At 59.9% G+C, this 27,221-nt stretch overlaps 1 protein-coding gene and 1 long non-coding RNA gene across 2 annotated transcripts in view; one reads left to right on the top strand and one right to left on the bottom strand.

The window, feature by feature from the left end:
- Nucleotides 1-27,221, top strand: part of LOC137856614 (uncharacterized) — a 210,279-nt gene that overhangs the window by 95,626 nt on the left and 87,432 nt on the right. The window lies entirely within an intron of this gene.
- LOC137856619 (uncharacterized) lies at nucleotides 9,576-10,634 on the bottom strand. Its single transcript, XR_011096636.1, has 3 exons — nucleotides 10,300-10,634; nucleotides 10,050-10,139; nucleotides 9,576-9,958 (listed from the first exon to the last, which is right to left on the bottom strand). It is a non-coding gene; the product is annotated as an uncharacterized lncRNA (long non-coding RNA).

Below are 27,221 nucleotides of genomic sequence, written 5' to 3' on the forward strand. Positions count from 1 at the left end.
CCAAAAACAGTGAGACAGCAGCCTCTACTAAATATCCCTCTATTTCAAGCACTTAGAAATCTAGAATTCCAAGCACTTAGAAATCTAGAACTCCATGAACTCCAGCCTGCCTAGAGAACCTTGCAACTGACTGAAAGAAACACAAAGCACTGACCCCAAAGAGCAGCCCAGGCAGAAGGAGCTCTCTGATGCCGTGCCTGGGGCTCATATACCTTTTGTCCCCGCCCAGCACCCAAACCCAATCACCTGGGAAAGGTGAGGGACAAAGCACAAGAGAGTAGGAAGAGAGCAAGAAAAGCAGATGTTTTTTTTTTTCTTTCTTTTTTAAAATCAGCTTTATCTCAAAAGCATACAGAGAGCAGACAAGGTATCTGCGGTGATTCTAGAAGCAAAATTTCCCTTTTGCTTTCTCTGCAGGTTTTAATATTGAATTGAAAATATCACCAAGCTAGTAACTGAAACTTTTTGAACTGGAATTAAACAGACTCACCCCCATCTGTAAACACAGAGAACCAGCATTCACCAGCATGCCAGGCCTAATACCCACCTCCTGCAGAACGTTCACTACTACTAAGGCAACATATAATTGTGCAATACCTCTCTGTTCCCACCTCCTTTACCTCACCTGCTCAGTAGCTCCACCTGAGAAATGTGCCCAGGTAGCACCACGCTGAAGTGTGCCCAAACAGACTTACTTTCTAGAGATGAAGGAGGTGACCCTGCTCACTCTCTAGGCACTACTGCACTTATGTGGTCAAGGAACCCTACCCCACGGTTTCCCAAAAACAACGTACCTTTTCTTTTTCTTCGTATCTTTTATTTACATAGAAAGAAAAGTCTAGGAGCAAAACTGATTACACGCCAAAAAAAGAAAAAAATCAATTGCATTCCACTCACAGGAAAAATCACTTACTTCAGTAGGCTATCTGAGAACCAAAAGGCTGTGCAGATGGGTCAAACACACTATAGGACACTGGGGCTAGGCCCTCCGCTTCACTGAATTAAAACCCATCCCGACACTCACCAAGGTGCAACCCCAACACAAACACAGACACAGCATTTCAGCTTCAACAGTTTTGGGAACTGCTGGAAAGCAAGCTTCATACTCAGCGAGGCGTGCTCAGGCTACACAGGACGGGGCTTCGGACACCTCTTTGCCTACCAAAGAAGACGTCCATCAGCACCTGCTTTGTTCCTATTCTAAAGACTAACATCACAGCCCACGTTGCCTGGGACACCTGATAAACAGAAGAGAAAGCAGCCATACCCTTTTCAAGCCATCCCTGCACGTGTCGCTCCTTGATCATCCGCAACCTCTTCTCAAATCCTCAACCGCTTCTGTGGAGAGCCTGCCATGGCACCTGCAAAGCAAGACCCTTCGCACTCACCTCATGCTACTTGGCAGTTCTGCTCCAATCCAGCTCACAACCAGCCCGCCCTTCTCGTGCTGCTCTTCAGAGTGCAGCTTGGCCCCACTCAGCCTGTGCGAGACACCTGCAAAAGACAAACAAAAGCATAGGCTGAAACAGCATCCAAAGCCACAGCACAGCTGGGACAGTTACTCTCATCTGCTCCCTTACCTCAGCGCCCTCACCTGCCCTCGAGGAAGATGCTTCCATCTGCTCTCTTAGGCCAGCTACAACACCCCTGAAATATAAACAGGATTTTTACTGTATTTTGTTCAGTTAACTAACTGCAATAACAGCTGCACCCCTGAAGTACCTGCTGCATCTGTCCATCGCTCACCTTGCCAAAAGCAGCTCCGGTCAAGTCCCGTGTTGTACACTGTGTTTCACCTTAAACAAATGAAAACAGTCACAAGATAATCATTCAGCTGCCAGCATTAGCACCCATCCCTCAACAACACAAAGGGACCCCATTTACAATATTATCATTTCAAAACAGAAGCCCCCATACCTCAGCACCTCAGAAGTAGATCAAGCCAGTCACCGAGCTGCCTACCGAGTGCTGAACAGTTCCAGAAGGAGCTCTTTCCTGTGACAGGTTCCTCCAAAGGTTTACACTCTACTGGGGACAGCATAGAAATAAAAATAAAAGTTTCAAAACCCCGTATCTGTAAGCTTTCAAGATTCAACAGACCTCCTCAAGCACACCGTTCCAGTGCTATGCGAGCAGCTGCTCGCAAGCAGCTCAAATCTCCCACGCCCAACATCTGCCAAACACCACAGAGATGACTGTGCCAGCTGCCCTTCAGTACGTGCCCAGAGGCAGACCGGATGGCTTCGCCAAAACAGTCCAGACAATGTATTAGTACACCCATGCAATGCCATGTTAGCTGTCATCACTAACTGCCAGGCAGGACAGCTCCAGACCAAACACATACACACACAGGCACACCACAAACACTACAAACAAAACACACAACACATGGCGCAAGAAAAAGCGACCCCCAAAAGGAAAGCCCTATGGCAACAGCAAGTCAGATACAGGTGCTCTGCACCAGACCCTACCAGAGACTCAAATGTCACGACACGCGACTGGAAGCAGCTTCCAGAACTGGGATGATGGAGGCCTAAAAAGCCTGCCTTCAAGACAAGAGACCGGAAGGATGGGGAGTGAAAACCCCCTAAGAACACACTTAGGAATTCGATTCCCAAGCAAGAGCTCCTGATGTGGCCCAGATGACTTCTGCAAGAGTGAGGATGGAAACAGACGCGATCTCAAACCGAATATGATGCACAAGACCTGAAACAGATCTGCAGTTCAAGCAGCGACTGCAAGACAAGAAGTGCTCGAATCAGAATCACGATGACAAAACAAGCATTGAGGCCCTTCAGCACCGCTACCAAGTCCCCTGTCTAGTCAGTCCGGTGTAAAAAGTTAGGAGGATATCAAGACCTGAGAAGCACAGAACAGACGTTGTAGAAGCAACACTACAAGACAGACGAACAGAAGGAAACTGTCCTGCCTGGCGCACGCACTCACGCTACAAAATAATCCTGCCTCTTCTATTAGCCTGGTGACCCAGCCACAAGCAGCCTGAACGTGACCCAGCCTCAACCACCCTCACAGTGGCACCAAGTCTATTCAGCCAGCAGGCACCACGCTGCTCTGGCTCCCAGCTCCCATTAGCCACCCCAGATATGCAAATACCAGGCGCCCCCCAACTTAGCTCTCAGGCTGCTGCATGGTAAAGTTCCTCCGCCTCAAGAAATGCACAGGCACCGTTTGTCATCTTAGTCAACTGAAGGCTCATCATCAGCTGCAAAAACAGAGAAAGAGCATTCACTAGCACGCCAGCCCCATTGCTCACCTTCTCCACAATGCTGACTACTGCTGATGCAACGTACGATTGCGCTCACGTGTTCCTCTCTGAGTCCAAGCTCCAACAGTGCAGCCAGTATCATCCACACCACCTGGGACAACAAAGGGATTAAATGATAGTTGCATTCAGAACAAATAACCCAATCGTGGTTTCTTGTTGTTGTTGTTTGTGTGTGTGTTTCTTGTATTTTTTTATTTTTTTTTTTAAACCTGCTTTAGCTCAACAGCATGCAGAATGCAAACGAGAACTGGGGAGTACCTAGAAGAAACAATCCCCATGCTTTTGCGGCAGCTTTGAATATTAAAAGGACAATACGACCCAGCAAGTAACTGGAACTTTCTTAACTGGAATTAGCTCATACTTTTATTGGCATTGAAAGAAAAATCTAGGAGCAGAACAGATTATACACCAACAAAATTAATTCCATTCCATCCCCAGAAAAAAATCACATACTCTCATCCCCTCCTGTACCTCAGCCGCTTGCCTGCCCCACGTGGCACATGCTTCCATCTCTTCTCCTTACCCACTTATAGCACCTCTAAAAGGCAAACTGGAGTTTTACTCTATTGGACATAGGAAAATAACTGCAGTGACAACCACACCCCAAAAACAACAGTTACCTCTGCTCATCACGCACCAGAGTCACTGCAGAGGCAGCTCGGGTCGAGACGTCCTGCACTGCGCACTGCATTTCAACCTGAACAAAGGAAAGACACAGGCAGAAGATAAACATTCAGCTGCCAGTAGTAGTAGCACCCATCCCTCAACAACATAAGCAACCCCAGCTTTACTTTTATCCTTTCAAAACAGCACTCCACTTGCCTCTGGACCTGCAAATTAGGTCCAAGCTTGAAAGGAGCGGCCACCATCATCCACAACACCTGGGAACACAAAAGGACAAAACGACACTGTGCTTGCAAGCACCCACCTGCCACGCTGCTCCTCTATCCCAAACAGTCTCACCTCAGACCCTCACAGGGAAACACCTGAGCGTCTTCACTTCGCTTCGGATAAGGCATGACCAGGCTGGCAACACTCACCTTCCCTCAGAGCTCCATCACACGAGGATATCCCTTCCCTGTCCACGACTGCACACAAAGCACCTGCAGAGACAAGGGAAAAGCACACTCTGAGGCACCTCACAGCCACAGCGTACCTGCTGCAATGCCTCTCTCTTCCCAGCTCCGGTACTTCAGCTGCTCACCACCTCTAACTCAGATTCTTCACTCACAGCACCACAGCAAAATCTGCCCAGGCCACACAACACACACTACACAGGCTACATTGCCTAAGACACACAAGCTGGAACGTTCCCACCCAACAATCAGTCGCATCACACAGGAAGGCTGCCGTACTCTCCGAGAAACCAAACCTACCAGTCCTGAGGAGCTCCCCACCTCCTCCTGCCAACCACACTCAGCAAACACACTATCTACTGCTCAGAAAAACAGAAAGTTAAAACATACACACACAAAAAACAACTGAGCTCCACAAATGCCAAAAAGACATGCACACACAGCAGCCTCGGCAGGGGTAATCAAACTTACCCTTTGCAGATGAAAGAGGTGACTCTGATACAACCCTGCTCAGTCTCTTGGCAATGCTGCATCTACCCTGCCAAGCCACATGTAGCATGAAATGCAGCTGGTTTTAGTCCTCTGGAAAATTACAGAAGTAGGTCTATGCATCTAGAGAATAAATTTAGCTCAAAAACAGAAGAGCAACCCACCACACCAAAAAACAGTGAGCCAGAAACCTCTATTAAACATCCCTCTCCTAAGTGAATTCCAAGCACTTAAAAATTCTAGAAATCTATAAACTCCAGCCTGCCTAGAGAACCCTGCAACTGACTAAAGGAAAAACAAAGCACTTACCCCAAGGAGCAGCCCAGGCAGAAGGAGCTCTCTGATAGCATGCCTGGGGCTCATATACCATTCGGCCCCGCCCAGCACCCAAACCCAATCACCTGGAAAAGGGGAGGGGCAAAGCACAAGGAAGTAGAAAGAAAGGAGCAGCAGCAGCAGCTGTTTTTTATTTTTTTCATTACTATTTTATTTAATTTTAAGATCTGCTTTACTTGAAAAACATGCAGAGAGCAGACAGGTGACCTGTGGTGTTTCTAGAAGCAACAATCCCCATGCTTTTGCTGCAGTTTTTAACATTGAAAGGACGACACGACCAGGCCAGTAACTGGAACTTTTTCAAATAGAATTAAGTCAAACAGGTTCATCATCACTTGCAAAAACAGAGAACCAGCATTCACTAGCACGCCAGCCCTGATACCCACCTCTTGGGCAACGCTCACTACTACTGATGCAACATGCTACTGTGCAATACCTCTCTGTTCAAAACTCCTTTACCTCAGCTGCTCAGTAGCTCCACAGGACAAATGGGCCCGGGCGGCGCCGCGCCGAAATGGGCCCGGGCGGCGCCGCGCCGAAATGGGCCCGGGCGGACTTATTCTGCAGAGAGGAAGAAGGTGAGCCTGCTCACTCTCCAGGCACTACTGCACTTATGCGGTCAAGAGACATTACCCCACTGTTTCCCAAAAACAACTACCTGGAAACACCTAATAAACATACTTCTAATATGTCAATTCAAGGACATCAAGACTAAAAGGCTGCAAGGTCTAAACACTCGACAGACAGAAAACACACAGGCAAAAGCTCCAGAAATATAACAAACTGTCCCTAAACTTGAAACAGACTACCCCTTACGTGCCCACTGCTGCCATTTTCAGATACACGCTCACACAGGCAGCCTCCATCATACATTTCTCCTAAACCCTGCTGCATCACTTTGACAGCGAGGTTATGACTTTGATAAGATTTGACATAGATTTAAAGGCTCACAGAAAGCCCCGTAATTCTGCAAAAATCAGAAGGGACCCAGAACCACAGAGCAAACACACAAAGTAACATCACCATACTATCCGTAAAACTGCCATAACAACTACTCACCTGAGGAAGAGCTGTGTGCAATACAGGCGCCTACTACTAGATTCCTTTACTATGACGGATCCTACCAGTTTTCACCTCAAAAAGATAGGAGTACCGGTTTCGACTTCAAAATGCATCAGTCCATAGAATCTGACCCACCTAAAGAACCCTCCAAAAGACTGAAGGAAAAACAAAGCGCTTATCCAAAAGTGCAGCCCAGGCAGAAGGAGCTCTCTGATGGCATACCTTCAACTCAGTTACCATTAGGTCCCACCTGGAACCTGAAGCCAATCACCTGGGAAAGTGCAGGGGGAAAGCATAAAAAAGCAGAAAGAGGAGCAGCAGCAGCTGTGGTTTTATTAACTTCCTTATAAGGCTTAGCTCAACAGCATGCAGAGTGCAGACAGGAGAACTGGGGTGTTTCTAGAAACAAAAATCCCCATGCTTTTGCTGCAGCTTTGAATACTGAAAGGACAATACTACCACGCAAGTAAATGAAGCTTTTTCAGCCGGATTTAGCGCAGACTTGTATTTACGCAGGAAGAAAACTCTAGGAGCAGAACAGATTATGCGCCAAAGAAGAATTCAATTCCATTCCACTCACAGGAAAAATCACTTACTTCAGTAGGCTATCTGAAAACCAAAAGGCTATGCTCACGGGTCAAAACACATTACAGGACACTGGGGCCAGGCCCTCCACTGCACCAAATTAAAACCCATCCCTACACTCACCAAGGTACAAGCCCAACCCAAACACAGAAACAGCATTTCAGCCTCAACACAGTTTTCAGAACTGCTGGAAATCAAGCTTCATACTCAGCGAGGCGTGCTCAGGCTACACAAGACAGGGCTTTGGGCACCTCCTTGCCTACCAAAGAAGACAGCCATCAGCACCCGCTTTGTTCCGATTCTGAAGACTAACATCACAGCCCACGTTGCCTGGGACACCTGATAAACAGAAGAGAAAGCGGCCATACCGTTTTCAAGCCATCCCTGCACGTGTCGCTCCTTGATCATCCGCAACCTCTTCTCAAATCCTCAACCGCTTCTGTGGAGAGCCTGCCATGGCACCTGCAAAGCAAGACCCTTCGCACTCACCTCATGCTACTTGGCAGTTCTGCTCCAATCCAGCTCACAACCAGCCCGCCCTTCTCGTGCTGCTCTTCAGAGTGCAGCTTGGCCCCACTCAGCCTGTGCGAGACACCTGCAAAAGAGAAACAAAAGCATAGGCTGAAGCAGCATCCAAAGCCACAGCACAGCTGGGACAGTTACTCTCATCTGCTCCCTTACCTCAGCGCCCTCACCTGCCCTCGAGGAAGATGCTTCCATCTGCTCTCTTAGGCCAGCTACAACACCCCTGAAATATAAACAGGATTTTTACTGTACTTGGTGTAGTTAAGTGACTGCAGTGAAAACTGCACCACTAAATTACCTTCTATAGCTGTTCATTACTCACCTTGCCAAAAGCAGCTCTGGTCGTCAAGTCCCGTGTCGTACACTGTGTTTCAGCTTTAACAAATGAAAACAGTCACAAGAGAATCAATCATTCAGCTGCTAGCATTAGCACCCATCGCTCAACAACACAAAGGGACCCCATTTACAATATTATCGTTTCAAAACAGAAGCCCCCATACCTCAGCACCTCAGAAGTAGATCAAGCCAGTCACCGAGCTGCCTACCGAGTGCTGAACAGTTCCAGAAGGAGCTCTTTCCTGTGACAGGTTCCTCCAAAGGTTTACGCTCTACTGGGGACAGCATAGAAATAAAAATAAAAGTTTCAAAACCCCATATCTGTAAGCTTTCAAGATTCGACAGACCTCCTCAAGCACACCGTTCCAGTGCTATGCGAGCAGCTGCTCGCAAGCAGCTCAAATCTCCCACGCCCAACATCTGCCAAACACCACAGAGATGACTGTGCCAGCTGCCCTTCAGTACGTGCCCAGAGGCAGACCGGATGTCTTCGCCAAAACAGTCCAGACAATGTATTAGTACACCCATGCAATGCCATGTTAGCTGTCATCACTAACTGCCAGGCAGGACAGCTCCAGACCAAACACATACACACACAGGCACACCACAAACACTACAAACAAAACACACAACACATGGCGCAAGAAAAAGCGACCCCCAAAAGGAAAGCCCTATGGCAACAGCAAGTCAGATACAGGTGCTCTGCACCAGACCCTACCAGAGACTCAAATGTCACGACACGCGACTGGAAGCAGCTTCCAGAACTGGGATGACGGAGGCCTAAAAAGCCTGCCTTCAAGACAAGAGACCGGAAGGATGGGGAGTGAAAACCCCCTAAGAACACACTTAGGAATTCGATTCCCAAGCAAGAGCTCCTGATGCGGCCCAGATGACTTCTGCAAGAGTGAGGATGGAAACAGACGCGATCTCAAACCGAATATGATGCACAAGACCTGAAACAGATCTGCAGTTCAAGCAGCGACTGCAAGACAAGAAGTGCTCGAATCAGAATCACGATGACAAAACAAGCATGGAGGCCCTTCAGCACCGCTACCAAGTCCCCTGTCTAGTCAGTCCGGTGTAAAAAGTTAGGAGGATATCAAGACCTGAGAAGCACAGAACAGACGTTGTAGAAGCAACACTACAAGACAGACGAACAGAAGGAAACTGTCCTGCCTGGCGCACGCACTCACGCTACAAAATAATCCTGCCTCTTCTATTAGCCTGGTGACCCAGCCACAAGCACCCTGAACGTGACCCAGCCTCAACCACCCTCACAGTGGCACCAAGTCTATTCAGCCAGCAGGCACCACGCTGCTCTGGCTCCCAGCTCCCATTAGCCACCCCAGATATGCAAATACCAGGCGCCCCCCAACTTAGCTCTCAGGCTGCTGCATGGTAAAGTTCCTCCGCCTCAAGAAATGCACAGGCACCGTTTGTCATCTTAGTCAACTGAAGGCTCATCATCAGCTGCAAAAACAGAGAAAGAGCATTCACTAGCACGCCGGCCACGATGCCCACCTTCTCCACGATGCTGACTACTGCTGATGCAACATACAGTTCTGCTCACCTCTTCCTCTCCGAATCCAAGCTCCAACAGTGCAGCCAGTATCATCCACACCACCTGGGAAAACAAAGGGATTAAATGTTCGTTGCATTCACAACAAGTCTACCAATGGTGTTTTATTTTGTTCTTCATTTGTGTGTGTGTGTTTGTTTTTTTTTTTTTGTTTACCTGTTTCTTTTTTTTGGGGGGGATCTGCTTTAGCTCAACAGAATGCAGAGTGCAGATGAGACCTGAGGTGTTTCTAAAAGCAACAATCCCCATGCTTTCGCTGAAGCTTTGAATATTAAAAGGACAATACAACCCAGCAAGTAACTGAAACTTTCTTAACTGGAATTAGCTCAAATTTTATTATTTTTTTTAAACTTAGAAAGAAAAATCCAAGAGCAGAACAGATTATACACCAACAAAATCAATTCCATTCCATCCCCAGAAAAAAATCACATACTCTCATCCCCTCCTGTACCTCAGCCGCTTGCCTGCCCCACGTGGCACATGCTTCCATCTCTTCTCCTTACCCACTTATAGCACCTCTAAAAGGCAAACTGGAGTTTTACTCTATTGGATGTAGGAAAATAACTGCAGTGACAACCACACCCCAAAAACAACAGTTACCTCTGCTCATCACACACCAGAGTCACTGCAGAGGCAGCTTGGGTCGAGACGTCCTGCACTGCGCACTGCACGCTGCATTTCAGCCTGAACAAGGGAAAGACACAGGCAGAAGATAAACATTCAGCTGCCAGCAGTAGCACCCATCCCTCAACAACATAAGCAACCCCAGCTTTACTTTTATCCTTTCAAAACAGCACTCCACTTGCCTCTGGACCTGCAAATTAGGTCCAAGCTTGAAAGGAGCGGCCAGCATCACCCACGCCACCTGGGAACACAAAAGGATACAATGACCGCGGTGCTTGCAAGCACCCACCTGCCACACTGCTCCTCTATCCCAATCAGCCTCACCTCGGACCCTCACAGGGAAACACCTGAGCGTCTTCCCTTTGCTTCGGATAAGGCATGACCAGGCTGACACCTCTCACCTTCCCTCAGAGCTTCCTGACATGAAGATTTCCCTTCCCTCTCCACAACTGCACAAAGCACCTGCAGAGACAAGAGAAATGCACACTCTGAGGCACCTCACAGCCACAGCGTACCTGCTGCAAGACCTCTCTCTTCCCAGCTCCGGTACTTCAGCTGCTCACCAGCTCTGAGATTGTTCACTCACAACACCACAGCAAGCTGCACCCGGGCCACACAACACACACTACACAAGCTACATTGCTTAAGACATATGAGCTGGAACGTTCCCACCCAACAATCAGTCGCATCACACAGGAAGGATGCCGCACACTCCTAGAAACCAAACCTACCAGTCCTGAGCAGCTCCCCACCTCCTCCTGCCAACCACACTCAGCACACACACTATTTACTGCTCAGAAAAACAGAAAGTTAAAACATACACACAAAAAAAAACAACCGAGCTCCACAAATGCCAAAAAGACATGCACACACAGCAGCCTCGGCAGGGGTAGTCGCAGACTTACCCTTTGCAGATGAAAGAGGTGACTCTGATACAACTCTGCTCAGTGTCTTGGTAACGCCGCATCTACGCTGCCAAGCCATATGTAGCATTCAATCAAGCTGGTTTTAGTCCTCAGAAGAGTTACACAAGTGGGTTTATACATCTAGAGATTAAAACATAGCTCAAAAACAGAAGAGTATCCCACCATCCCAAAAAAAACAGTGAGCCAGCAGCCCCTACTAAACATCCCGCTACTGAGTGAATTCCAAGCACTTAAAATCCAGAAATCCATAGGCTCCAGTCTGCCTAGAGAACCCTGCAACTGACTGAAGGAAAAACAAAGCACTTACCCCAAAGAGCAGCCCAAGCACAAGGAGCTCTCTGATAGCATGCCTGGGGCTCATATACCATTCGGCCCCGCCCAGCACCCAAACCCAATCACCTGGGAAAGGGGAGGGGCAAAGCACAAGAAAGTAGGAAGAGAGCAAAAGAAGCAGCTGTGTTTTTTTTTTTTTTCCTTTGTTTTTTAAAATCTGGTTTATCTCAAAAACATTCCGAGAGCAGACAAGAGACCTGTGGTGTTTCTAGAAGCAAAACTCCCCTTTTGCTTTTGCTGCAGCTTTTAATGTTGAACTGATAATGTCACCAAGCAAGTAACTGAAACTTCTTCAACTGGAATTAGTTTACACACGCTCACCGTCATCTGCAAACACAGAGAACCAGCATTCACTAGCCCTAACCCTAACCCCAACCCTCACCCTAAGCTCTAACCCTAGCCCCAGCCCTAGTCCCCGAGAACTGCATTTCCCGGTGTGCTCTGGGCACCCAACATGGCCTCCCGGAAGTCCGGAGTCCCAGAACTACATTTCCCGGTATGCTCTGGGCACCCAACATGGCCTCCCGGAAGTTCGGAGTCCCAGAACTACATTTCCCGGTATGCTCTGGGCACCCAACATGGCCTCCCGGAAGTCCGGAGTCCCAGAACTACATTTCCCGGCACGCTCTGGGCACTCAACGCAGCCTACTGGAAGCCTTGTGCCGGAAAACTACACCTACCAGCATTCCCTGGGCAGCCGGCACGGCCAATCAGAGGCCGAGTTGTCGAGAACTCCATTTAACAGCACTCCCTGTAACCCTAGCCCTTACCGCCCTTACACAAAAAAGCCGCAAGCCCTAACCCTAAAAATCCTCGAAACCCCTACAGACCTAACCCAAACTATCCACCACACTAAACCCCTGAAGTCCTATGCCTAAAAGCCCTAACCCAAACACTTAAGACGCTCAAATCCCACACCCACAAAATTAAGATGCTCAAATCCCAAACCCCAAAAAATAGGACGCTCAAATCCCAAACCCCCTTCCGAAAAAGAAAATAAGAAAAATAAATCAAACAAAACAAAAACAACAAAAGGGGTAGACCTGGTGGCATCTGCCCTATAACCCTGCAAAAATCATGAGGGACATAGAACAACAAAGCAAACACACAAAATAACATTGACATCCTATCCATAAAAGTGCTATAACAATTAATCACCTCCAAAGAGCTTCATGCAATAAATGCACGTACTACTAGATTGGTTTCCTCTAAAATATCGTACAAGACTCTGACCCACGAAAAGAACCCTGCATGTAGCTAACAGAAGAATAAACAAAGCACCGACCCCAAAGAGCAGCCCACGCAGAAGGAGCTCTCTGATAGAACGCCTAGGGCTCGTATAACATTGGGCCCCGCCCAGCACCCAAACCCACTCACCTGGGAAAGAGGAGGGGGCAAAGCACAAGAAAGAGAGCAGGAGCAGAAGCTGTGTTCTTTTATTTATTTTTTTATTTATTTGTCACCTATCCCTAGTTTACAGCATGCGGAGTGCAGACAAAAGAACTGCGGTGTTTCTAGAAGCAAAATTTACCGTATTTTTGCCTCAGCTTTGAACATAGAAAGGACAATACAACCAAGAAAGTAAATGAAATATTTTCAACGGGAATTAGCACGGACCTTTCATTTACATATGAAGAAAAATCTAGGAGCGTAGGAAATTACACATCAAAAAAAAAAAAAGACGTAATAAACAACGCGCGTGCACGGACCCTGGCCGCCTGCAGTACTCGTTTTCCACCAGCAGGTGGCGGCAGAGGGGCGCCTTCGGGCGTCACCGGGCATGAGCTCCCCTCGGCCGCCTGCAGTACCCCTTTTCCACCAGCAGGTGGTGGCAGAGGGGCGCCCTCGGGCGTCACCGGGCATGAGCTCCCCTCGGCCGCCTGCAGTACTCGTTTTCCACCAGCAGGTGGCGGCAGAGGGGCGCCCTCGGGCGTCACCGGGCATGAGCTCCCCTCGGCCGCCTGCAGTACCCCTTTTCCACCAGCAGGTGGCGGCAGAGGGGCGCCCTCGGGCGTCACCGGGCATGAGCTCCCCTCGGCCGCCTGCAGTACCCCTTTTCCACCAGCAGGTGGCGGCAGAGGGGCGCCCTCGGGCGTCACCGGGCATGAGCTCCCCCCGGCCGCCTGCAGTACCCCTTTTCCACCAGCAGGAGGCGGCCTAACCCTAACCCTAACCTAACCCGGACCCCAACTCCAACCCCAACCCTAACCCTAATGGCATCCCCCCGGCAACCGCACCCCGCACACTTGGTTGCCCCCTCATTTTAGTTCCCCCCGGTGCGCCCCGCAAAAGTGTCCCCCCAGAACCCGCACCCCGCACACTTGGTTCCCCCCTCCTTTTGGTTCCCCCTGGTGCGCCCCGCAAATTTGTCCCCCCGGAACCCGAACCCCGCACACTTGGTTCCCCCCTCACTTTGGTTCCCCCCCCCCGGTGCGCCTGGCAAGTGTGTCCCCCCGGAACCCACACCCCGCACACTTGGTTCCCCCCTCATTTTGGTTCCCCCCCCCGGTGCGCCCCGCAAATGTGTCCCCCCGGAACCCGAACCCCGCACACTTGGTTCCCCCCTCACTTTGGTTCCCCCCCCCGGTGCGCCTGGCAAGTGTGTCCCCCCGGAACCCACACCCCGCACACTTGGTTCCCCCCTCATTTTGGTTCCCCCCCCGCTTGGGTCCCCCCAAGCCCCATGGACCCCCCCCCCTTGGTGCCCCACCCCCCGTCCTACCCGTGCCCGCAGCAGCCGCTCGCGCTCCGCCAGCGCCTCCCGCACCCGACGCTGCATCTCGGCCAGGTGGAGGCAGGCGCTGGGGCGGGGGAATAAATTGGGGGGGGTCTGGGGGCGCATTTAGGGGGCGGAGGGGACTGGTTCTCACCTGTAGAACTCGGCGTCGAGCCCCCCCGGGGGCAGCTGCAGGGCCAGGATGCCTGGGGGGGTGCGGGGTGGACATGTTAGCACCGGGCATGAGCTCCCCTCGGCCGCCTGCAGTACCCCTTTTCCACCAGCAGGTGGCGGCAGAGGGGCGCCCTCGGGCGTCACCGGGCATGAGCTCCCCTCGGCCGCCTGCAGTACCCCTTTTCCACCAGCAGGTGGCGGCAGAGGGGCGCCCTCGGGCGTCACCGGGCATGAGCTCCCCTCGGCCGCCTGCAGTACCCCTTTTCCACCAGCAGGTGGCGGCAGAGGGGCGCCCTCGGGCGGCAACAGGCATGAGCTCCCCTCGGCCGCCTGCAGTACCCCTTTTCCACCAGCAGGTGGCGGCAGAGGGGCGTCCTCGGGCGTCACCGGGCATGAGCTCCCCTCGGCCGCCTGCAGTACACCTTTTCCACCAGCAGGTGGCGGCAGAGGGGCGCCCTCGGGCGGCAACAGGCATGAGCTCCCCTCGGCCGCATGCAGTACCCCTTTTCCACCAGCAGGTGGCGGCAGAGGGGCGCCCTCGGGCGTCACCGGGCATGAGCTCCCCTCGGCCGCCTGCAGTACTCGTTTTCCACCAGCAGGTGGCGGCAGAGGGGCGCCCTCGGGTGTCACCGGGCATGAGCTCCCCTCAGCCGCCTGCAGTACCCCTTTTCCACAAGCAGGTGGCGGCAGAGGGGCGCCCTCGGGCGTCACCGGGCATGAGCTCCCCTCGGCCGCCTGCAGTACCCCTTTTCCACCAGCAGGTGGCGGCAGAGGGGCGCCCTCGGGCGTCACCGGGCATGAGCTCCCCTCGGCCGCCTGCAATACTCCTTTTCCACCAGCAGGTGGCGGCAGAGGGGCGTCCTCGAGCGTCACCGGGCATGAGCTCCACTCGGCCGCCTGCAGTACCCCTTCTCCACCAGCAGGTGGCGGCAGAGGGGCGCCCTCGGGCGTCACCGGGCATGAGCTCCCCTCGGCCGCCTGCAGTACCCCTTTTCCACCAGCAGGTGGCGGCAGAGGGGCGCCCTCGGGCGTCACCGGGCATGAGCTCCCCTCGGCCGCCTGCAGTACCCCTTTTCCACCAGCAGGTGGTGGCAGAGGGGCGCCCTCGGGCGTCACCGGGCATGAGCTCCCCTCGGCCGCCTGCAGTACCACTTTTCCACCAGCAGGTGGCGGCAGAGGGGCGCCCTCGGGCGTCACCGGGCATGAGCTCCCCTCGGCCGCCTGCAGTACTCGTTTTCCACCAGCAGGTGGCGGCAGAGGGGCGCCCTCGGGTGTCACCGGGCATGAGCTCCCCTCAGCCGCCTGCAGTACCCCTTTTCCACAAGCAGGTGGCGGCAGAGGGGCGCCCTCGGGCGTCACCGGGCATGAGCTCCCCTCGGCCGCCTGCAGTACCCCTTTTCCACCAGCAGGTGGCGGCAGAGGGGCGCCCTCGGGCGGCACCGGGCATGAGCTCCCCTCGGCCGCCTGCAATACTCCTTTTCCACCAGCAGGTGGCGGCAGAGGGGCGTCCTCGGGCGTCACCGGGCATGAGCTCCACTCGGCCGCCTGCAGTACCCCTTCTCCACCAGCAGGTGGCGGCAGAGGGGCGCCCTCGGGCGTCACCGGGCATGAGCTCCCCTCGGCCGCCTGCAGTACCCCTTTTCCACCAGCAGGTGGCGGCAGAGGGGCGCCCTCGGGCGTCACCGGGCATGAGCTCCCCTCGGCCGCCTGCAGTACCCCTTTTCCACCAGCAGGTGGCGGCAGAGGGGCGCCCTCGGGCGTCACCGGGCATGAGCTCCCCTCGGCCGCCTGCAGTACCACTTTTCCACCAGCAGGTGGCGGCATAGGGGCGCCCTCGGGCGTCACCGGGCATGAGCTCCACTCGGCCGCCTGCAGTACCCCTTTTCCACCAGCAGGTGGCGGCAGAGGGGCGCCCTCGGGCGTCACCGGGCATGAGCTCCCCTCGGCCGCCTGCAGTACTCGTTTTCCACCAGCAGGTGGCGGCAGAGGGGCGCCCTCGGGCGTCACCGGGCATGAGCTCCCCTCGGCCGCCTGCAGTACCCCTTTTCCACCAGCAGGTGGCGGCAGAGGGGCGCCCTCGGGCGGCACCGGGCATGAGCTCCCCTCGGCCGCCTGCAGTACCCCTTTTCCACCAGCAGGTGGTGGCAGAGGGGCGCCCTCGGGCATCACCGGGCATGAGCTCCCCTCGGCCGCCTGCAGTACCCCTTTTCTACCAGCAGGTGGCGGCAGAGGGGCGCCCTCGGGCGTCACCGGGCATGAGCTCCCTTCGGCCGCCTGCAGTACTTGTTTTCCACCAGAAGGTGGTGGCAGAGGGGCGCCCTCGGGCGTCACCGGGCATGAGCACTCCTCGGCCACCTGCAGTACTCGTTTTCCACCAGCAGGTGGCGGCAGAGGGGCGCCCTCGGGCGTCACCGGGCATGAGCTCCCCTCGGCCGCCTGCAGTACCCCTTTTCCACCAGCAGGTGGCGGCAGAGGGGCGCCCTCGGGCGGCAACAGGCATGAGCTCCCCTCGGCCACCCGCAGTACCCCTTTTCCACCAGCAGGTGGCGGCAGAGGGGCGCCCTCGGGCGTCACCGGGCATGAGCTCCCCTCGGCCGCCTGCAGTACCCCTTTTCCACCAGCAGGTGGCGGCAGAGGGGCGCCCTCGGGCGTCACCGGGCATGAGCTCCCCTCGGCCGCCTGCAGTACCCCTTTTCCACCAGCAGGTGGCGGCAGAGGGGCGCCCTCGGGCATCACCGGGCATGAGCTCCCCTCGGCCGCCTGCAATACCCCTTTTCCACCAGCAGGTGGCGGCAGAGGGGCGGCCTCGGGCGTCACCGGGCATGAGCTCCCCTCGGCCGCCTGCAGTACTCGTTTTCCACCAGCAGGTGGCGGCAGAGGGGCGCCCTCGGGCGTCACCGGGCATGAGCTCCCCTCGGCCGCCTGCAGTACCCCTTTTCCACCAGCAGGTGGCGGCAGAGGGGCGCCCTCGGGCGGCACCGGGCATGAGCTCCCCTCGGCCGCCTGCAGTACCCCTTTTCCATTAGCGCGTGGCGGCAGAGGGGCGCCCTCGGGCGTCACCGGGCATGAGCTCCCCTCGGCCGCCTGCAGTACCCCTTTTCCACCAGCAGGTGGCGGCAGAGGGGCGCCCTCGAGCGTCACCGGGCATGAGCTCCCCTCGGCCGCCTGCAGTACTCGTTTTCCACCAGCAGGTGGCGGCAGAGGGGCGCCCTCGGGCGTCACCGGGCATGAGCTCCCCTCGGCCGCCTGCAGTACCCCTTTTCCACCAGCAGGTGGCGGCAGAGGGGCGCCCTCGGGCGTCACCGGGCATGAGCTCCCCTCGGCCGCCTGCAGTACCCCTTTTCCACCAGCAGGTGGCGGCAGAGGGGCGCCCTCGGGCGTCACCGGGCATGAGCTCCCCCCGGCCGCCTGCAGTACCCCTTTTCCACCAGCAGGAGGCGGCCTAACCCTAACCCTAACCTAACCCGGACCCCAACTCCAACCCCAACCCTAACCCTAATGGCGTCCCCCCGGCAACCGCACGCCGCACACTTGGTTGCCCCCTCATTTTAGTTCCCCCCGGTGCGCCCCGCAAAAGTGTCCCCCCAGAACCCGCACCCCACACACTTGGTTCCCCCCTCCTTTTTGTTCCCCCTGGTGCGCCCCGCAAATTTGTCCCCCCGGAACCCGAACCCCGCACACTTGGTTCCCCCCTCATTTTGGTTCCCCCCCCCGGTGCGCCCCGCAAATGTGTCCCCCCGGAACCCGAACCCCGCACACTTGGTTCCCCCCTCACTTTGGTTCCCCCCCCGGTGCGCCTGGCAAGTGTGTCCCCCCGGAACCCACACCCCGCACACTTGGTTCCCCCCTCATTTTGGTTCCCCCCCCGCTTGGGTCCCCCCAAGCCCCATGGACCCCCCCCCCTTGGTGCCCCACCCCCCGTCCTACCCGTGCCCGCAGCAGCCGCTCGCGCTCCGCCAGCGCCTCCCGCACCCGACGCTGCATCTCGGCCAGGTGGAGGCAGGCGCTGGGGGGGGGGAATAAATTGGGGGGGGTCTGGGGGCGCATTTAGGGGGCGGAGGGGACTGGTTCTCACCTGTAGAACTCGGCGTCGAGCCCCCCCGGGGGCAGCTGCAGGGCCAGGATGCCTGGGGGGGTGCGGGGGGGACATGTTAGCACCGGGCATGAGCTCCCCTCGGCCGCCTGCAGTACCCCTTTTCCACAAGCAGGTGGCGGCAGAGGGGCGCCCTCGGGCGGCAACAGGCATGAGCTCCCCTCGGCCGCCCGCAGTACCCCTTTTCCACCAGCAGGTGGCGGCAGAGGGGCGCCCTCGGGCGTCACCGGGCATGAGCTCCCCTCGGCCGCCTGCAGTACCCCTTTTCCACCAGCAGGTGGCGGCAGAGGGGCGCCCTCGGGCGTCACCGGGCATGAGCTCCCCTCGGCCGCCTGCAGTACCCCTTTTCCACCAGCAGGTGGCGGCAGAGGGGCGCCCTCGGGCATCACCGGGCATGAGCTCCCCTCGGCCGCCTGCAGTACCACTTTTCCACCAGCAGGTGGCGGCAGAGGGGCGGCCTCGGGCGTCACCGGGCATGAGCTCCCCTCGGCCGCCTGCAGTACTCGTTTTCCACCAGCAGGTGGCGGCAGAGGGGCGCCCTCGGGCGTCACCGGGCATGAGCTCCCCTCGGCCGCCTGCAGTACCCCTTTTCCACCAGCAGGTGGCGGCAGAGGGGCGCCCTCGGGCGGCACCGGGCATGAGCTCCCCTCGGCCGCCTGCAGTACCCCTTTTCCACCAACAGGTGGCGGCAGAGGGGCGCCCTCGGGCGTCACCGGGCATGAGCTCCCCTCGGCCGCCTGCAGTACCCCTTTTCCACCAGCAGGTGGTGGCAGAGGGGCGCCCTCGAGCGTCACCGGGCATGAGCACCCCTCGGCCGCCTGAAGTACTCGTTTTCCACCAGCAGGTGGCGGCAGAGGGGCGCCCTCGGGCGTCACCGGGCATGAGCTCCCCTCGGCCGCCTGCAGTACCCCTTTTCCACCAGCAGGTGGCGGCAGAGGGGCGCCCTCGGGCGTCACCGGGCATGAGCTCCCCTCGGCCGCCTGCAGTACCCCTTTTCCACCAGCAGGTGGCGGCAGAGGGGCGCCCTCGGGCGTCACCGGGCATGAGCTCCCCCCGGCCGCCTGCAGTACCCCTTTTCCACCAGCAGGAGGCGGCCTAACCCTAACCCTAACCTAACCCGGACCCCAACTCCAACCCCAACCCTAACCCTAATGGCGTCCCCCCGGCAACCGCACGCCGCACACTTGGTTGCCCCCTCATTTTAGTTCCCCCCGGTGCGCCCCGCAAAAGTGTCCCCCCAGAACCCGCACCCCACACACTTGGTTCCCCCCTCCTTTTTGTTCCCCCTGGTGCGCCCCGCAAATTTGTCCCCCCGGAACCCGAACCCCGCACACTTGGTTCCCCCCTCATTTTGGTTCCCCCCCCCGGTGCGCCCCGCAAATGTGTCCCCCCGGAACCCGAACCCCGCACACTTGGTTCCCCCCTCACTTTGGTTCCCCCCCCGGTGCGCCTGGCAAGTGTGTCCCCCCGGAACCCACACCCCGCACACTTGGTTCCCCCCTCATTTTGGTTCCCCCCCCGCTTGGGTCCCCCCAAGCCCCATGGACCCCCCCCCCTTGGTGCCCCACCCCCCGTCCTACCCGTGCCCGCAGCAGCCGCTCGCGCTCCGCCAGCGCCTCCCGCACCCGACGCTGCATCTCGGCCAGGTGGAGGCAGGCGCTGGGGGGGGGGAATAAATTGGGGGGGGTCTGGGGGCGCATTTAGGGGGCGGAGGGGACTGGTTCTCACCTGTAGAACTCGGCGTCGAGCCCCCCCGGGGGCAGCTGCAGGGCCAGGATGCCTGGGGGGGTGCGGGGTGGACATGTTAGCACCGGGCATGAGCTCCCCTCGGCCGCCTGCAGTACCCCTTTTCCACCAGCAGGTGGCGGCAGAGGGGCGCCCTCGGGCGTCACCGGGCATGAGCTCCCCTCGGCCGCCTGCAGTACCCCTTTTCCACCAGCAGGTGGCGGCAGAGGGGCGCCCTCGGGCGGCACCGGGCATGAGCTCCCCTCGGCCGCCTGCAATACTCCTTTTCCACCAGCAGGTGGCGGCAGAGGGGCGTCCTCGGGCGTCACCGGGCATGAGCTCCACTCGGCCGCCTGCAGTACCCCTTCTCCACCAGCAGGTGGCGGCAGAGGGGCGCCCTCGGGCGTCACCGGGCATGAGCTCCCCTCGGCCGCCTGCAGTACCCCTTTTCCACCAGCAGGTGGCGGCAGAGGGGCGCCCTCGGGCGTCACCGGGCATGAGCTCCCCTCGGCCGCCTGCAGTACCCCTTTTCCACCAGCAGGTGGTGGCAGAGGGGCGCCCTCGGGCGTCACCGGGCATGAGCTCCCCTCGGCCGCCTGCAGTACCACTTTTCCACCAGCAGGTGGCGGCAGAGGGGCGCCCTCGGGCGTCACCGGGCATGAGCTCCCCTCGGCCGCCTGCAGTACTCGTTTTCCACCAGCAGGTGGCGGCAGAGGGGCGTCCTCGGGCGTCACCGGGCATGAGCTCCCCTCGGCCGCCTGCAGTACCCCTTTTCCACCAGCAGGTGGCGGCAGAGGGGCGCCCTCGGGCGTCACCGGGCATGAGCTCCCCTCGGCCGCCTGCAGTACCCCTTTTCCACCAGCAGGTGGTGGCAGAGGGGCGCCCTCGGGCGTCACCGGGCATGAGCACCCCTCGGCCGCCTGAAGTACTCGTTTTCCACCAGCAGGTGGCGGCAGAGGGGCGCCCTCGGGCGTCACCGGGCATGAGCTCCCCTCGGCCGCCTGCAGTACCCCTTTTCCACCAGCAGGTGGCGGCAGAGGGGCGCCCTCGGGCGTCACCGGGCATGAGCTCCCCTCGGCCGCCTGCAGTACCCCTTTTCCACCAGCAGGTGGCGGCAGAGGGGCGCCCTCGGGCGTCACCGGGCATGAGCTCCCCCCGGCCGCCTGCAGTACCCCTTTTCCACCAGCAGGAGGCGGCCTAACCCTAACCCTAACCTAACCCGGACCCCAACTCCAACCCCAACCCTAACCCTAATGGCGTCCCCCCGGCAACCGCACGCCGCACACTTGGTTGCCCCCTCATTTTAGTTCCCCCCGGTGCGCCCCGCAAAAGTGTCCCCCCAGAACCCGCACCCCACACACTTGGTTCCCCCCTCCTTTTTGTTCCCCCTGGTGCGCCCCGCAAATTTGTCCCCCCGGAACCCGAACCCCGCACACTTGGTTCCCCCCTCACTTTGGTTCCCCCCCCGGTGCGCCTGGCAAGTGTGTCCCCCCGGAACCCACACCCCGCACACTTGGTTCCCCCCTCATTTTGGTTCCCCCCCCGCTTGGGTCCCCCCAAGCCCCATGGACCCCCCCCCCTTGGTGCCCCACCCCCCGTCCTACCCGTGCCCGCAGCAGCCGCTCGCGCTCCGCCAGCGCCTCCCGCACCCGACGCTGCATCTCGGCCAGGTGGAGGCAGGCGCTGGGGGGGGGGAATAAATTGGGGGGGGTCTGGGGGCGCATTTAGGGGGCGGAGGGGACTGGTTCTCACCTGTAGAACTCGGCGTCGAGCCCCCCCGGGGGCAGCTGCAGGGCCAGGATGCCTGGGGGGGTGCGGGGTGGACATGTTAGCACCGGGCATGAGCTCCCCTCGGCCGCCTGCAGTACCCCTTCTCCACCAGCAGGTGGCGGCAGAGGGGCGCCCTCGGGCGTCACCGGGCATGAGCTCCCCTCGGCCGCCTGCAGTACCCCTTTTCCACCAGCAGGTGGCGGCAGAGGGGCGCCCTCGGGCGTCACCGGGCATGAGCTCCCCTCGGCCGCCTGCAGTACCCCTTTTCCACCAGCAGGTGGTGGCAGAGGGGCGCCCTCGGGCGTCACCGGGCATGAGCTCCCCTCGGCCGCCTGCAGTACCCCTTTTCCACCAGCAGGTGGCGGCAGAGGGGCGCCCTCGGGCGTCACCGGGCATGAGCTCCCCTCGGCCGCCTGCAGTACTCGTTTTCCACCAGCAGGTGGCGGCAGAGGGGCGTCCTCGGGCGTCACCGGGCATGAGCTCCCCTCGGCCGCCTGCAGTACCCCTTTTCCACCAGCAGGTGGCGGCAGAGGGGCGCCCTCGGGCGTCACCGGGCATGAGCTCCCCTCGGCCGCCTGCAGTACCCCTTTTCCACCAGCAGGTGGTGGCAGAGGGGCGCCCTCGGGCGTCACCGGGCATGAGCACCCCTCGGCCGCCTGAAGTACTCGTTTTCCACCAGCAGGTGGCGGCAGAGGGGCGCCCTCGGGCGTCACCGGGCATGAGCTCCCCTCGGCCGCCTGCAGTACCCCTTTTCCACCAGCAGGTGGCGGCAGAGGGGCGCCCTCGGGCGTCACCGGGCATGAGCTCCCCTCGGCCGCCTGCAGTACCCCTTTTCCACCAGCAGGTGGCGGCAGAGGGGCGCCCTCGGGCGGCACCGGGCATGAGCTCCCCTCGGCCGCCTGCAATACTCCTTTTCCACCAGCAGGTGGCGGCAGAGGGGCGTCCTCGGGCGTCACCGGGCATGAGCTCCACTCGGCCGCCTGCAGTACCCCTTCTCCACCAGCAGGTGGCGGCAGAGGGGCGCCCTCGGGCGTCACCGGGCATGAGCTCCCCTCGGCCGCCTGCAGTACCCCTTTTCCACCAGCAGGTGGCGGCAGAGGGGCGCCCTCGGGCGTCACCGGGCATGAGCTCCCCTCGGCCGCCTGCAGTACCCCTTTTCCACCAGCAGGTGGTGGCAGAGGGGCGCCCTCGGGCGTCACCGGGCATGAGCTCCCCTCGGCCGCCTGCAGTACCACTTTTCCACCAGCAGGTGGCGGCAGAGGGGCGCCCTAGGGCGTCACCGGGCATGAGCTCCCCTCGGCCGCCTGCAGTACTCGTTTTCCACCAGCAGGTGGCGGCAGAGGGGCGTCCTCGGGCGTCACCGGGCATGAGCTCCCCTCAGCCGCCTGCAGTACCCCTTTTCCACAAGCAGGTGGCGGCAGAGGGGCGCCCTCGGGCGTCACCGGGCATGAGCTCCCCTCGGCCGCCTGCAGTACCCCTTTTCCACCAGCAGGTGGCGGCAGAGGGGCGCCCTCGGGCGTCACCGGGCATGAGCTCCCCTCGGCCGCCTGCAATACTCCTTTTCCACCAGCAGGTGGCGGCAGAGGGGCGTCCTCGGGCGTCACCGGGCATGAGCTCCACTCGGCCGCCTGCAGTACCCCTTCTCCACCAGCAGGTGGCGGCAGAGGGGCGCCCTCGGGCGTCACCGGGCATGAGCTCCCCTCGGCCGCCTGCAGTACCCCTTTTCCACCAGCAGGTGGCGGCAGAGGGGCGCCCTCGGGCGTCACCGGGCATGAGCTCCACTCGGCCGCCTGCAGTACCCCTTTTCCACCAGCAGGTGGTGGCAGAGGGGCGCCCTCGGGCGTCACCGGGCATGAGCTCCCCTCGGCCGCCTGCAGTACCACTTTTCCACCAGCAGGTGGCGGCATAGGGGCGCCCTCGGGCGTCACCGGGCATGAGCTCCACTCGGCCGCCTGCAGTAGCCCTTTTCCACCAGCAGGTGGCGGCAGAGGGGCGCCCTCGGGCGTCACCGGGCATGAGCTCCCCTCGGCCGCCTGCAGTACCCCTTTTCCACCAGCAGGTGGTGGCAGAGGGGCGCCCTCGAGCGTCACCGGGCATGAGCTCCCCTCGGCCGCCTGCAGTACTCGTTTTCCACCAGCAGGTGGCGGCAGAGGGGCGCCCTCGGGCGTCACCGGGCATGAGCTCCCCTCGGCCGCCTGCAGTACCCCTTTTCCACCAGCAGGTGGCGGCAGAGGGGCGCCCTCGGGCGTCACCGGGCATGAGCTCCCCCCGGCCGCCTGCAGTACCCCTTTTCCACCAGCAGGAGGCGGCCTAACCCTAACCCTAACCTAACCCGGACCCCAACTCCAACCCCAACCCTAACCCTAATGGCGTCCCCCCGGCAACCGCACGCCGCACACTTGGTTGCCCCCTCATTTTAGTTCCCCCCGGTGCGCCCCGCAAAAGTGTCCCCCCAGAACCCGCACCCCACACACTTGGTTCCCCCCTCCTTTTTGTTCCCACTGGTGCGCCCCGCAAATTTGTCCCCCCGGAACCCGAACCCCGCACACTTGGTTCCCCCCTCATTTTGGTTCCCCCCCCCGGTGCGCCCCGCAAATGTGTCCCCCCGGAACCCGAACCCCGCACACTTGGTTCCCCCCTCACTTTGGTTCCCCCCCCGGTGCGCCTGGCAAGTGTGTCCCCCCGGAACCCACACCCCGCACACTTGGTTCCCCCCTCATTTTGGTTCCCCCCCCGCTTGGGTCCCCCCAAGCCCCATGGACCCCCCCCCCTTGGTGCCCCACCCCCCGTCCTACCCGTGCCCGCAGCAGCCGCTCGCGCTCCGCCAGCGCCTCCCGCACCCGACGCTGCATCTCGGCCAGGTGGAGGCAGGCGCTGGGGGGGGGGAATAAATTGGGGGGGGTCTGGGGGCGCATTTAGGGGGCGGAGGGGACTGGTTCTCACCTGTAGAACTCGGCGTCGAGCCCCCCCGGGGGCAGCTGCAGGGCCAGGATGCCTGGGGGGGTGCGGGGTGGACATGTTAGCACCGGGCATGAGCTCCCCTCGGCCGCCTGCAGTACCCCTTTTCCACCAGCAGGTGGCGGCAGAGGGGCGCCCTCGGGCGTCACCGGGCATGAGCTCCCCTCGGCCGCCTGCAGTACCCCTTTTCCACCAGCAGGTGGCGGCAGAGGGGCGCCCTCGGGCGGCACCGGGCATGAGCTCCCCTCGGCCGCCTGCAATACTCCTTTTCCACCAGCAGGTGGCGGCAGAGGGGCGTCCTCGGGCGTCACCGGGCATGAGCTCCACTCGGCCGCCTGCAGTACCCCTTCTCCACCAGCAGGTGGCGGCAGAGGGGCGCCCTCGGGCGTCACCGGGCATGAGCTCCCCTCGGCCGCCTGCAGTACCCCTTTTCCACCAGCAGATGGCGGCAGAGGGGCGCCCTCGGGCGTCACCGGGCATGAGCTCCCCTCGGCCGCCTGCAGTACCACTTTTCTACCAGCAGGTGGCGGCAGAGGGGCGCCCTCGGGCGGCACCGGGCATGAGCTCCCCTCGGCCGCCTGCAATACTCCTTTTCCACCAGCAGGTGGCGGCAGAGGGGCGTCCTCGGGCGTCACCGGGCATGAGCTCCCCTCGGCCGCCTGCAGTACCCCTTCTCCACTAGCAGGTGGCGGCAGAGGGGCGCCCTCGGGCGTCACCGGGCATGAGCTCCCCTCGGCCGCCTGCAGTACCCCTTTTCCACCAGCAGGTGGCGGCAGAGGGGCGCCCTCGGGCGTCACCGGGCATGAGCTCCCCTCGGCCGCCTGCAGTACCCCTTTTCCACCAGCAGGTGGTGGCAGAGGGGCGCCCTCGGGCGTCACCGGGCATGAGCTCCCCTCGGCCGCCTGCAGTACCACTTTTCCACCAGCAGGTGGCGGCAGAGGGGCGCCCTCGGGCGTCACCGGGCATGAGCTCCCCTCGGCCGCCTGCAGTACCCCTTTTCCACAAGCAGGTGGCGGCAGAGGGGCGCCCTCGGGCGTCACCGGGCATGAGCTCCCCTCGGCCGCCTGCAGTACCCCTTTTCCACCAGCAGGTGGCGGCAGAGTGGCGCCCTCGGGCGTCACCGGGCATGAGCTCCCCTCGGCCGCCTGCAATACTCCTTTTCCACCAGCAGGTGGCGGCAGAGGGGCGTCCTCGGGCGTCACCGGGCATGAGCTCCCCTCGGCCGCCTGCAGTACCCCTTCTCCACCAGCAGGTGGCGGCAGAGGGGCGCCCTCGGGCGTCACCGGGCATGAGCTCCCCTCGGCCGCCTGCAGTACCCCTTTTCCACCAGCAGGTGGTGGCAGAGGGGCGCCCTCGGGCGTCACCGGGCATGAGCTCCCCTCGGCCGCCTGCAGTACCACTTTTCCACCAGCAGGTGGCGGCATAGGGGCGCCCTCGGGCGTCACCGGGCATGAGCTCCACTCGGCCGCCTGCAGTACCCCTTTTCCACCAGCAGGTGGCGGCAGAGGGGCGCCCTCGGGCGTCACCGGGCATGAGCTCCCCTCGGCCGCCTGCAGTACTCGTTTTCCACCAGCAGGTGGCGGCAGAGGGGCGCCCTCGGGCGTCACCGGGCATGAGCTCCCCTCGGCCGCCTGCAGTACCCCTTTTCCACCAGCAGGTGGCGGCAGAGGGGCGCCCTCGGGCGGCACCGGGCATGAGCTCCCCTCGGCCGCCTGCAGTACCCCTTTTCCACCAGCAGGTGGTGGCAGAGGGGCGCCCTCGGGCATCACCGGGCATGAGCTCCCCTCGGCCGCCTGCAGTACCCCTTTTCCACCAGCAGGTGGCGGCAGAGGGGCGCCCTCGGGCATCACCGGGCATGAGCTCCCCTCGGCCGCCTGCAGTACCCCTTTTCTACCAGCAGGTGGCGGCAGAGGGGCGCCCTCGGGCGTCACCGGGCATGAGCTCCCTTCGGCCGCCTGCAGTACTTGTTTTCCACCAGAAGGTGGTGGCAGAGTGGGGCCCTCGGGCGTCACCGGGCATGAGCACTCCTCGGCCACCTGCAGTACTCGTTTTCCACCAGCAGGTGGCGGCAGAGGGGCGCCCTCGGGCGTCACCGGGCATGAGCTCCCCTCGGCCGCCTGCAGTACCCCTTTTCCACCAGCAGGTGGCGGCAGAGGGGCGCCCTCGGGCGGCAACAGGCATGAGCTCCCCTCGGCCGCCCGCAGTACCCCTTTTCCACCAGCAGGTGGCGGCAGAGGGGCGCCCTCGGGCGTCACCGGGCATGAGCTCCCCTCGGCCGCCTGCAGTACCCCTTTTCCACCAGCAGGTGGCGGCAGAGGGGCGCCCTCGGGCGTCACCGGGCATGAGCTCCACTCGGCCGCCTGCAGTACCCCTTTTCCACCAGCAGGTGGCGGCAGAGGGGCGCCCTCGGGCATCACCGGGCATGAGCTCCCCTCGGCCGCCTGCAGTACCACTTTTCCACCAGCAGGTGACGGCAGAGGGGCGCCCTCGGGCGTCACCGGGCATGAGCTCCCCTCGGCCGCCTGCAGTACCCGTTTTCCACCAGCAGGTGGCGGCAGAGGGGCGCCCTCGGGCGTCACCGGGCATGAGCTCCCCTCGGCCGCCTGCAGTACTTGTTTTCCACCAGAA

This window comes from Anas acuta, chromosome 5 (genome assembly GCF_963932015.1).
Source record: "Anas acuta chromosome 5, bAnaAcu1.1, whole genome shotgun sequence".
Taxonomy (NCBI): domain Eukaryota; kingdom Metazoa; phylum Chordata; class Aves; order Anseriformes; family Anatidae; genus Anas; species Anas acuta.